Source organism: Taeniopygia guttata, chromosome 1, assembly GCF_048771995.1.
Source record: "Taeniopygia guttata chromosome 1, bTaeGut7.mat, whole genome shotgun sequence".
Classification (NCBI taxonomy): Eukaryota; Metazoa; Chordata; class Aves; order Passeriformes; family Estrildidae; genus Taeniopygia; species Taeniopygia guttata.
The window spans coordinates 51,032,053-51,044,720 of record NC_133024.1 but is presented as its reverse complement, the minus strand read 5'-3'; the positions used below and the strand labels follow the sequence as shown (position 1 = coordinate 51,044,720).

General features: G+C 34.8%; 1 long non-coding RNA gene across 1 annotated transcript in view; it reads right to left on the bottom strand.

Annotated features, from left to right (window-relative positions):
* Nucleotides 1-12,430, bottom strand: part of LOC140683948 (uncharacterized) — a 74,117-nt gene extending 61,687 nt beyond the window's left edge. The window contains exon 1 of the long non-coding RNA XR_012055635.1: nucleotides 12,232-12,430. This is a non-coding gene — a long non-coding RNA (uncharacterized lncRNA). The remainder of the gene's footprint in view (nucleotides 1-12,231) is intronic.
* Between the last annotated feature and the right edge of the window lie 238 nt (nucleotides 12,431-12,668).

The window sequence follows — 12,668 nt, the reverse complement described above, 5'->3', positions numbered from 1 at the left end:
GCAGCTAAAATACAGCCTATCTCCTTGCTACTTTCCTCCCTTCTGCGTGTTCCACATGCAAAATTTTTGTTTCCTGCTGTGAAACAAACAACATACAAAGTTCTTGTTCCAGCTAATCTAAATTCATCTTACTTATTCTGGATATGGCATAATGTAGATTGCACTATTTCCCTTATTCACAGTAAATTTTAATACTACTTTCTTTCAGACCAGTCTCTCTACTGAACTGAAAGGTGATCAGAATACACCTTTACAAGTCTTGCTTCACTGCTAAGGTAATTGTGTGGGGGGAAAAAAAAGACATTACAAGTGGTATATGGCATTCAAATACATGAAAACAGTAGAACGTATGAAACAATGCATTAGGAACTGCAGTGAAAATATCTTTAAAAATAAATACAGTGGAATATATTATTGCAAGCACTGAGGGGGTCCAGTCTAGATCAGGATCTTAGACGATAATGATATATAAAGAAAAGAAAGATCCTCTTTCCTGAAGTGGGCATGCTTCTTTGGCATTCAAATATTTATTTCCCTTGTAAAGGTTTCCAACATGTTTATAAATAAAAAATAAGACACAAAAGAAGTTGGTGTTAAATCTGAAGTTCAAAAAACTGTCTCATTAGCAAGAAAAATTCTAGACTTGTATTTATCTCAGAAATACAATCAGCTCAAATACATGCAGATGCACAAATATTTTAACGTTTTCTATTGGGGGAAAGAAGGCAGAGTTAGTTTGAGAGCAACCACACAAATGTAGACGTTTTTTTCTTCTGTATGAGTCAGAAGTTATTTTTGAATCTTTTATCTTATTATAAACAATTACAACAACTCACCCTATAAGGCAAGATGGACTTCTTCCTGACTTGGAATTTTACACGTTGACAAAAATAGACACAATTTTGCTGTCCATTCTCAGCATTTTATAGCCATTTCCATGTACTCAAGTTTGTAAAGGAAAAAGGAAAACTATTTGCTGACTCAGTTCTAATCAAGTCTATTAGCTGACATCACTATAAAACATTATCCAAAGTAATCATTTACTTTGCTGAATGTTCAAATAAAATTTTACTCAGTCTACAGAAGCACTTTTCTCTTCTTTGGGAGGAAGAAATATAGAACATGCTGACATTAAAAAAAAAAAATAAAATAAAATCTTTTAACCCTTTTATCCCTGAATTTTACAGCCATAGGCCGCAGTGAGGGAAGAAGCAGTGGGAGATTACTTTTGTAAAGTTGCATTCTCTTCTTTGTCATGGTATGAGTACTGAAAGTTAAATTTATCTAAGTTTCTTTTAACATCTCCAATTTTTTGGCTGGGGTTCTATTCTTTGCATAAAGAAAAGTGTGTACCTCAGCCAAAATACATTCAGGGTAAACTGCTTTCATACAGACACCTTTGACTCTTGTGGCCAACCAGCAGCAGAGCCCTCACAGAAGTCATAATGCCAAAAATACTGAATGCACAATATCTACACAAACGTTACAGACCTTAGGAAGTTATGCAGTTTATACCTGAATAAATTAACAGTAATTGATAAGTTTTGTGGATTTATGATTCAGAAGAACATGCTGGGTGGTAAGCAATGAAGAAAAGATGGAGTAGATAATACTGATGAATACATCTCAAAACTTTTAGAATTTTTTTTCCATCTTTATGTGGCTTTTTTCCCCCTCTGGTATTTATACTCAATTTGACAAAATATTTTGAGGCTTTATTTTGAAGTTGTTGTGTTTATAAACTTGTATTTACAAATTCCAATATGCAAGTTAAATAATTCTGCTGTTTAGACTTCATGCACAAACACCACTCCCTTCTCTCTTATATATACAATTATCTGTACAATTATCTGTAATATGTGCCAAGTTTTTCTTCCCCTGTAGAATCTTGCCTTATACTTTCTGCAGAAAGCTGAAGAAACCCAGAACAATCTTGAAGAGTTAAGCAAGACAACTTCTACTTACAGATAGAAAAAAAGGTCAGCATCTGTGTTATATCATTTATACACATTATCTCATAAGGTTTAGAGGACTGAGTAGAATGCCTGGCATCTTTATATAGATATAATAGCTGAATATTCAATAGGGGGCCTACAAAATCTAATATTCTGGATAACAAGCACTAAAAATTAGCCCAACAGCAATAATGTTGGAGAAGAATACACCTTAAGGTGCACTTCTCCCAGTCATCTTACTCTATATTGTATATGGATTTCCAGAGAATCACATCCTTGATAGTTACTTTGGAGTTTTACACAGGTCAACTGTCTTTCCATGCCCCATCTGGAAACAGGTGAGTAATAGTGATCTCTGTAGACTTCTTTTTATTTTAGGAGTTATTGGTGAGATCTTGTGTTCATTTTTTTCAAAGATTATTGTACAATTAAAGGGGCTGAATTGGTCATCTCCTAAAGTCTTTGAAGACCAGCTGCAAGCAGACTGACACAGGAACAGACCGTTAAACAAATAATATTGGGGAAAATCATTGTCTTTAGACATTAACATCCAAGGATAAACAGTAGATTCTATGGTCTGAATTTTAGCATGGATTGGCAAGAGTAGGCAAGACATGTATTTAAAACTCCTTATATGTGTGAGTCTTTAGTAAGTAATAGTATTTGCTGACCTGTACCCATCCCTCCTTTACCACATGTTGGAAAAATTATGGCATCTTGCAGCTTTTTACGCCATTTGTAGCAGCTTGTAATTTTTCACATATGACAGTATTTCTGACTGCTGTGCATACAGATGAATCAGGAAACTTACAGGAAAATATTTTAGTAGTTATGGCAGCTACTGTTAGAAAGCAAGGGTTGGATAATGTGCATGTGTTGTATAACAACAGATTTCAATCGATACCTAATCCTACACAAATTGCATTGCTGTTTATCTGAATACCAATTTAATGTTTTGCGTCCATTTCTTTAAATTGAGTTGATATGAAATATAATGTTTTTTACTGGAAAGGAATCTCAGATTTAGTGCAGAGTCACATGGAAATACTGCTGTCATATTAATATAGTTAGTTCACTTGAGCATCAGAATTACCATTTTAAGACATTGGTGGAAAAATTCTTCAGTTCTATAAATTGTTGACATTAATATTTAAGAAACATAGACATCAACTCATCATCTTCATAAAATCCTTGATTAAGTGGTCAGATCATCAAGTCAAACCACTTAGAAGGAAGGTTAAATATAACTGAATGTTATACTCCACTGTATGGAATCTGTCGTTTAAAATAATCCAGGAAATAAATTCTTCTTAATAATAGTTTTTTATCTATAAATAGGAATAAGTTGAGCAGAAATTAAAAATCTTTAATAGCCACTGGATTCCACAGCATATGGAGAACCTTGATTAACCCAGAGAGTCTGATCTATGCAGTTTTCTGTTATTAGCATATTCTGTTAGAAAAGACATTTAAAGTTCTAATTTTCTGTATTTCATCAAAGGAGGCTTGAAGAAAAAAAATAGAAATATTTACATTAATTTCTAAGTCTCTAATACTCTTACTGCTCTATGATAAAGTCACATTAGATAGGATTAATCTGAGCAGCTATAGATTTATCCTAAAACTGATGTCTAACAAAGGTCAGATGAATAATATCAGTAAGTGATTAACTCTCTGCTGTAAAAAGGAAGCTTAGGATAACTACCTCATATGTGGAAAGCTACATTGTAAATCATGAAAGTTAAGTGAAAGTAATCCTGTCGTGTGGCTCCAAAATACAGGACTCAAGCATTTGATTACTGGATTTATAATTAGATTAAAAAGATAAATGATTGTGCAGCCAGTGCGAGTGAGTATGAACAAAGACAAAATTTACTGAGTTCATATGAAGTAGAAGCTACTGGCATTACTTTTTTTTTTCAGTGATCATTGATAACTCCAGTTAGCACTGGCAACCTTTTCAGCAATCAGTGAATTGGTAATTCCCATGAGGAGACAATTATGAGTAAGTTAATTTTCAGTAAACAAAGAGTACATATAGGTTGATTTTTTCTGCCTGAGTAGCCTTTTCACAGGTTGTGAAATGGGAACTGGGTACCGTTGAATCTGAGAATAGTTGTCCCTGAGAAAATGTGTAAGTGGCAGTAGGAATATGAGGAAATTGAAAATCAACTTATTGTCATTGAGAAGAAAAAACACTCCAAATAAACTACTCAAATACTCAAAAATAATATTGATAGTACCATATATTTTGTAGTTGCCTGATTTTAGCAGCAGATGTGGAATCTACTGAGTATTAGAAACCATTCAACATCTACATCTAAGCTAGGAATCTGCTGAGTTTTATGTCATTTAGTGGGATGTGGCTGTTCTCTGTTTATTTGTCCTTATAAAAGTACAAACAGAAGCCTTTCCAATAATCAAAACAACAAAACCCACCTGACATCTGTGTGGGGCAGCAGAACATAAAGCACAAAGTAAGCACTTTGTACTCTGTGGTTATATGAAAATATGCCTTAAATGCATCCAACTGTACAAATTAGAGAGGCAGAGCATGAAAAATTTAATCACTGATGTTTTCTTTAGTTTTAAAAAAGGAAGGCACAGAGACCTTATCTATCTTCAGCCATCATTATCACAGATTTATTCCCAAGTGAGATCTACTTCAGTAAAAGTAAGTTGCCAGTATCTTTTTCCAGTGGAGAGCTTTTGAAGAGGAAGAAACTTTGCACAAAACATTGTTTATCAAATACCTTCTCTTTTGGTTCAGTGTACGCTGCAGCTCCAAGTAAAATCAAAGTGAACAGCCATATAGCTAGGTGCATATTAGCAGGAGAATAAATGCTAAACTTATTTATTCTTCATGTATAGACAAAACCACCATAATTTAACTTGCTCTTTATACCTCTCCACCTTATTTTAGTTGATGTCGTTTGTGTTCAACTTGTAAAAACAGACAGGCAAGGGGTATGTCTTTACTTCTGTCATGGTAACATTCCATATCCTCAATCCACATTAGAATTACACTGAAACGAGCCCTACAATGAATTTTTCTGAACTCTCTATGCACATTTAGAGCATTTGTACATGTCAAAAGAGAAAAGTATATAGTTGAAGAATTATTCCAGATCTTAACAACAGTAAGTCTATAATACCTGTATTATTATACATGCATAAAAGAGATTATGCAGTTTTAGTTTCATGTATTTTCAAACATTTAGAAAGCTAGCCTGGAATAAATTTACACTTTAAAACATTTTTTCTGCATTTTGTGTATGTTCATGCCTCACTGTGCATCCAATTGAAAACAGAAGGATTCAATAGTTTGGTTTTGGCCTTGCCATTTAGCCTGGCAAAAAAAGTCTTGCTCAAGATTATTCTGATTAAGATTACTTAATGATTGGAACTGGTTTCAGTACAGACTTGGAAATAGCAAGTATTTCTTTCATAAGAAGACAGAAAATAATCTCTTAGTAACTTCAGAATATATTTTATTGGCTGTTCAGCATTGATGACCAGGAATAATAGCCTTCAACTGTTCATCTACATTTCTGATAATTAAATTTTAAACCATCTGACAGTATGAGACATAAAGAATTAATATAATTCTCTATCACTGCTACAAAATCTGAGATTTTTCTTCTTCTGTTGTATTCATCCAAATTAGAAATGCAAAGTTTTTTTCTAGTAGGGAATGATACCGCCCACTCAGAGATTTTACATTATGTGATATATACCTCTGAAGGTGAATAAATGCTGCTCACTTTTGCTATCACACTACTTTTCAAAACCAGCATGTTTTCCAGCCATTACTGTCAAAGCAGTTATTATTCTCTGCCATTATCTTTTAAAATTAATGGAGTTATTATTATCTTATTAATAAATGAGGTAGTTCATGCTTCCCACACCCTCTCAGACATAACCTCATAGCAAAACTTGTACCCAGAAGTCTCTGTTGAGGGTTTAGAGAACAAGCTACAAAAAGAAAGAAACTTTTTGTAATGAATTACAGCTAGAATTTATGTCCATTGTTAGGCCCAAGAGTTAATAACCACATGAGACAGTGCTTACACAAAGAAGAAGGAAAGTTCTAGGAGTCAGGAAAATAATGCCTTATACTCACTTCCATAGTCGAGACACATTAGTCTGCATTTTCAAGACAGTTAGTTTCTGAGGGCTGTTGGTTAAGTTTTGCAATCTGAAACAATTTAAGTGGTGTCTATATCATGTATCTTACAGCATTCAACTATTCAGCTTTGGTTATGGTAAGTTTAGAAGATTGTTTGCAGTGTAGGGGAACAAGTCAGTAATAAAGTCAGATAGCCTGACCTTAGAAAACCCTTTAAGATTCCTCCTGTCTGAAGACATTTTGTTGGACTGATTATTAAATTAGTATTTCCAGAGAAGTTTAAGACATTTAAATACTCATTAAATACGGATACAATGTTCTAAACCAGGCATCAAAATATCAGAGTAGAGAAATTTGAGACTTGTTTCTTGAAATCTAAGTTATAATACCCTGTGATTATTCAATGTGTGTAAGCCAGAGTGAACTTTTTTCCTCTGTCAAAATTCCGATATTAAAGTGTAATTGCAGCAGTAAGTGGAAGAAAAATAGAAAAAGTAGCTACAGGCTAACCAGTAATAGTGAGAAATATGTATACATTTCATTAAAAGGTAATTACATTTAAAGGAGAGAACTTTAGGATATTTAATTAGTTCTGTAATAGAAACAATTATAATGAAAAAATGTGTGTAGGAACAACAAAAATTAATCTTTTCCCAAATGTATTTAATGACACAGAAAACAAATGGAATACAGAATTGAGAAACCCTCTAAGAGTATGTATAAGTACTAAGAGATATTTTAAAAGGCATAAATTTATCCTTCACTTTTTAAAACACAAATGCAAATAAATTCCTGAAGTGGACTGGCACAGTGATAAATGCATGTGGTTGGGTAGAAACTTCTGTCTTTATTATTTTCAGAGCTTTGTGATCTTCATCTAATCTGTCTAGTACAAAAAGGCGGAATAGGGATTGCAAAGCATTGAAAGATTCCTCTTTTCAAGAAGTATCCCTGAACAGTATTTTTAACTCCTCTGTGTTTTAAGCATTTATCTGTTCAAGTAATCTGTGTATTTCTGTTGGCATGGAATTTAAGTTATGAGAGTGATACAAGGATGAAATTCAAGCTTTCCCTACAGCTATAACTGGCTTTTGGGTGGGTATGAAAGGTATGCACTCTCAGTGGTCTTAGAAACTCTCTGGCTAGACTTTGCATTGATGAGACAATGAAAAAACAGCAGGCTGACTTGAAACAAGATGATTGACCACACTTCTAGCTCCTGTCAAACAAAGCAATTGATTAACAGCTGAAGAAAGTGGGAATTTTGGACAGTCACAGACATTTCCCAGGCTATGCAAAGACTAGTTGGTAGATGCTATTTATGCACTTGATTGTGTTGGTCCTCCTGGGCGGGAAATCTGGCAGTATCAGAGACTTGATGAAGATTTGACCAAAAGATGTATAAATAATATAAAACAACAGCTTCTGCTTATGAAGATCTGGTCCCACAGCAGTCTATTGGATGTAGCAAAGACAGACAACAGAGGTTCTGTACACAGATTAAGATACTACAACAAAAAGGGTCATGCATTTTCTCAAGTGTTCACATAGGGGCATCGAACATCTTGATTATAAAAATTCATTGAAGCAGTTTGAAAGTCTCAGATAATTCATATGAAGATACTGTTGAAAGGACCTTTGCAACAGGCTCCCAAATAGCAACTGGCTACCTGGGGGAACCCAGGACATCCCTCTGGCTGCCCTGGCTGTCTCGAGAACCTGGCAGGGGGCTCAGAGACCTTGGCATGAAGTCAAAAACAACTGTGGCTTTGATTTTAGCCTGTAGAAAAAACCTGCCAATTTTGTGTGAAGATTTACAGGTCACAAGAGTTTGAGATGATGTAACATAGGGTAAAAAAGTAGAATTTTGGAGTTTTTTAGAATGGGGTTCAGGAGGCAAGATGGAGGAATTTGGGCATTTCTCGTCCTTCTCCTTCTTCTTGTCCTCCATCTTTCACTGTGATGGTGACAATTTTTATTGGTTTAGAGTAGAGACACACTGTCTAATGTAGGTGATAGGTATTGGGAATTAATCATAAATAAAGTACACATAGTTCATAGTATAAAATGTAAACACCACCCTAGAGGGCGGACAGAATGCCACGATCCAACTTGCTAGACAGAGCTTAAGCAGGACAGAGAAAGAATGTTATAGATAACAGAAAATAAACAACCCTGAGAAACAAAACTGATGCATCTGGACTTCTTTGGCTGTGGGGCTGGGAGGTAAAGACTTTTTATGATCTCGGGGTCATCTTGACAAGAGAACCCTAAGAGCTACCCACTTCAGTGGATTTGATTCCTCACAAGAATTTTTCCCTATTCAAAGATGCCAAAAAAATAAGATTTTTTTTAAACTAGTCCTGTTTGTGAATAGCACTGTAGGATCTTACATGGAATGTGCTGTTCTTGCTGAATACTATTTCTAACACTGAGACAATAGAAGCAAAAAAAGAAAAAAAGCATTTGTATATAACACTACAGCAAACAAAACACTCAGGATAGCAAACTACATTTTCAACCCTGTTAGCCTTGAGTCAAGAGTGGAAATCAGCGCAAGTACAAGAAAAAAAATGATTTATGATTCTGCTGAAAAGATCAAGTGCAATTGAGAAAGGTTTATTCAAACTGCACTGCTCTAGTTACAAACTTCTTTAACTCCCCAAGTCCTTTCTTTCTATAAAACTTATAGAACAAGCTGAAGCATTGAGTTTAGTAGATTGATGATAGATAGATAGACAGGTGGATTAATTATTTATGTTGCTGAATGGAGGTCAGATCTCTACTTTCATCTTTTGGATCTGTCTGCATATTTAATATTCTTATTAGAAAGATGGCTGGAATGCCTGATGTAAATGTTCACAATTGTTGATAGATTATGGTCTTTAGAAGGCCCCCAATATCTCTTCTACCTGAATTATTTATAGCTCACTAATTATTTAGACCCTGCTTATTTTAAAGAACAAGAATTATCGACACACTAATTAAAACTGTCAAAAAAGTTTTAATACTATTTGAGGATACAAAACAATGTCAGTGGTGAGATTGAATGCACAGTAGGAATCTGTCTTTTCTTGGTACTAGAGTGTCCTAAGCTTCAAATGCAAGTATTCTTTTCGAAATCTGGGGTGGAATTCCTTCAACCAAACCTAAATATCTATATGACAGATAGTTTGACCTACCAATCTAAACACCTTCCGTAATAAATGGAGACAAATTAGTACTCAAGAGACATGATAAATTCTAAATCAGAAGTCTAAAACTGACTAGAGAAAGGCACTGCCTAAACATGCTAATTTCTTCCTTTACGACAAAGTGTAAGATGGCAGTTCACATGTAGCCATCTGTGGCCACAGCTGAAGTTATGACAACTGCTTTGCACACACTCTGATTGCAGGATCAGATTCTTTATTTTATTCATTTGAAATCAGCTTCTTTATTTGTTTGTTTGGGAGTTTTGTTTTGTTTTTGTTTTTTAGGGAAATATCAAGACTACCAGATCTTCTTTGTTTGAAAATATTAATTTTTAAAAGGAATCATACATGGATTGTCCATGTGATCACATGTAATATTGAATGCAGTTTTGCATAATTTTCTACTACTGTATCATTATTGATATCACTTAATTAGAATATCTCTGCAAATGAGCTAAAAGCAGGAATATTTAAAGGTGTATTGTAGGTTTGAAACTGTTCCGACTGAAATTAATGGTGTATTTGTCACTGAATCCTGTAGGTATAAAACCAGGACAATAGAGATCCTGGGGGACATTTCCCTGGTTTAAGGAGACACAAGAAGCTTCTCTCAAAAAATTTTGGACCCCATTTGCTCCTTTCTCTGTTCCTATGCCCCTGAGCCACTCCCTCCCAGTTCCCTGACTGGCCCTCATTTTTGCACTGCCCAGAGACCAGGCTCACCCCCAGGCCCCTCTGGATGGGGCAGTGAGAGCTGGGACCTGTGCGTGCTGGGGAACTCTGACCAGCCCACTGTGCAGCTGAATCAAACATCTGTGGTACCATGCAAAGGCCCTTTCTGCTTCTTTACCCTGGACTTGTAGAAGTCTAGGCGGCTACACAGGACAAATCCTGAGGGCCCTACAAATCTTTCACTGACTTAAAGACAGCTTAGACCCACAAGGTCAAATTTGGCTCTATAACGATGAACATAGCAATGTTTATTTTCAAACAGTTTGCAATTTAGAGCAATTTGTTATACTAACCAAAATGGCTGATGTGTGCGCACGCATTTTCGAGAATGGTTTTCACCAGGCTTAGGCACTGGATAGAAGTCCTACTTGCTATGCTCAAAGAACAGGTGAGAGTGGAAGACAGCTTTTCAGAAAGTAAGACAACCTAGACTTTGGAAGGATTTAGTTTTATCTTCCTGAAACTCACAACTGTGAAGCATATTCTGAAATTCAGCACATAGGACTTGTGGTTTTATGGTTAAATAGGACTGAGTGGACATTTTTTTTTCAAATGCCAGTGGTTAGAAAAGACAAAAATAATGCTGAAAATACCATATCTTTGTATTTGCCTGATTTTTACCGGTAGATGTATAAGATACTGAGTTTAAGAAATAATTTAATATCTATATCTGAGCTAGGAATCTGTTGAGTTTTATGTCACTGAGTGGGATATGGATGTTCTCTGTTTATTTGTCTTTCTGAAGGTACAAACAGAAGTCTTTCCAATAATAAAAACAAAAAAACCCACCTGACATATAGGTGGGTCAGCAGGAGAACAAAAAGCACAAAGTGCTGGGGTAAACATATCAGTTGTAGCAGAATACAAGAATGCCAAGGACTCCGTGGCCATGCTGATAAATTAAACATCACTCAGCAGGTCAATCATCCCTACTGCAGAAGTGCTAGAAAGCTCCTTCAGAGACTTGTGGCTGCTAGAACTATTCACAGGAATGCTCAGAATCTGGGAGATCCATCACTTATGCAGTAGGCAGCCTGCATGAAACCATATGTTTCTGAGGCCTTGCTAACTAGCATGTGTAAGGGCTGTTCTATATTAGCTTCATGCTCAAAAATATTGATATTTGATTTGCTAGTACAAATATTAACTAGAGATTGCCCAATAATTGTATTGCAGTATATATTGCAATATAGTAATAAATAAATTAATATTTTTTGCTTATAAGCTGGAGTGAATCAATATTCTGCCATTAAATATGTTCAGATAACACCTCCTTATCTTGCACTGACCTCATTCATGATGCTGACATTTCGTTGAAAGTGTTTACACTAAGGAAAAAAAAAATTAAATAAGAAGGTAGTTGGCAAAAAGGGGAGAAAAGGGTAACTATGAAAATAGACAATCTCCTGGGAAAAACATGTAGGATATGAAGGAAATACATTACAATTCCTCAACAGCAGCAAAAAATAATTCTGACTTATATCTATGACAAAAATTCTTTTAAAATTAATCCAATAATGTTGAACCATATTTAACCCACTTAGCCATAAATATCTTTAAAAATGACTGTTGGTAGACAAATTTTTAAAAAAGATCTTTTCTTATTGCAGGAACCACATTGTCTCCTCTAGTATCTGTCTTTAAAATATTTTATGAAATTATCCTAAGCATGATGTAATGATCTAAATCTAACACTTTCCAAAGTTGAAGTAGAAGAACTAAACATTGGTTTATAGTACTAATATTAGCATTAAGGTATTGATTATCATATAGGCCAGATAGCCAGAGCAATATTCTGCTTGATACACATCTCCAGAAGAAATTAAAATTTGAAGAAGGACCCAAATTTTACCCAAAGTACGATACCACAAAATTAAGAACACATTTATCTTGCTCTGCCTAAGCTTCACAACCAGTTCAAACCTCCAGGACCACAATAATATAGTGCCAGGTCCAAGTTAACAAACCCTGCTGAGAATTAACAGTCATTTATTTGGGATCTATGTTATGCTAGGAAGATCAGAGATCGCAGATATGTTTTTAAAATATACTATGTATATGTACCCTATGCAATAAAACACTGAAAGACAGTCAGGCAACTACAAATTTACACCAAAATTTGACAAGTTTTCCTACCTAGAACAGCCAAAGTTACATTGTTTACAAATATTGATCTTCTCTAACTGGTTCTCATACCTTAGTACAAATTATTTCTACATACCATTTAGCTGTCACAGTTCAATCATGTTCCTTTGTTCTGTGCACATGAAACTGTTCTTTTCCTCCCAGTAAGATGTGCAGGGAAGGAAACACAAAACTAGCATCTATTAATATGCCAGTGCAGTATTAAATGCAGCCTTTTTAATAGAATGTTACATAGGGCATTATTCTATCAGTATTTTGTCAGCAAGATGGCTGCTGCAAGCAGGAGTCTCAGATATCCCAATTATAAAGTAAAATTTTGTTTTCAAGTACATTTTATTCACACTGAGGAACACTTTCTGAGTTTCAAACTGCTGGCTGAGCAAAACAGATACAAGTTTCTTTTAACTATTTATTTGTAAATCTCCTCTGAGTATTAAACATGCTTATAAAGATATGTCCATAAAGAGAATGAGTACAAATTTTATCCTGACATTTGATTTAAGCTGTGTTAGA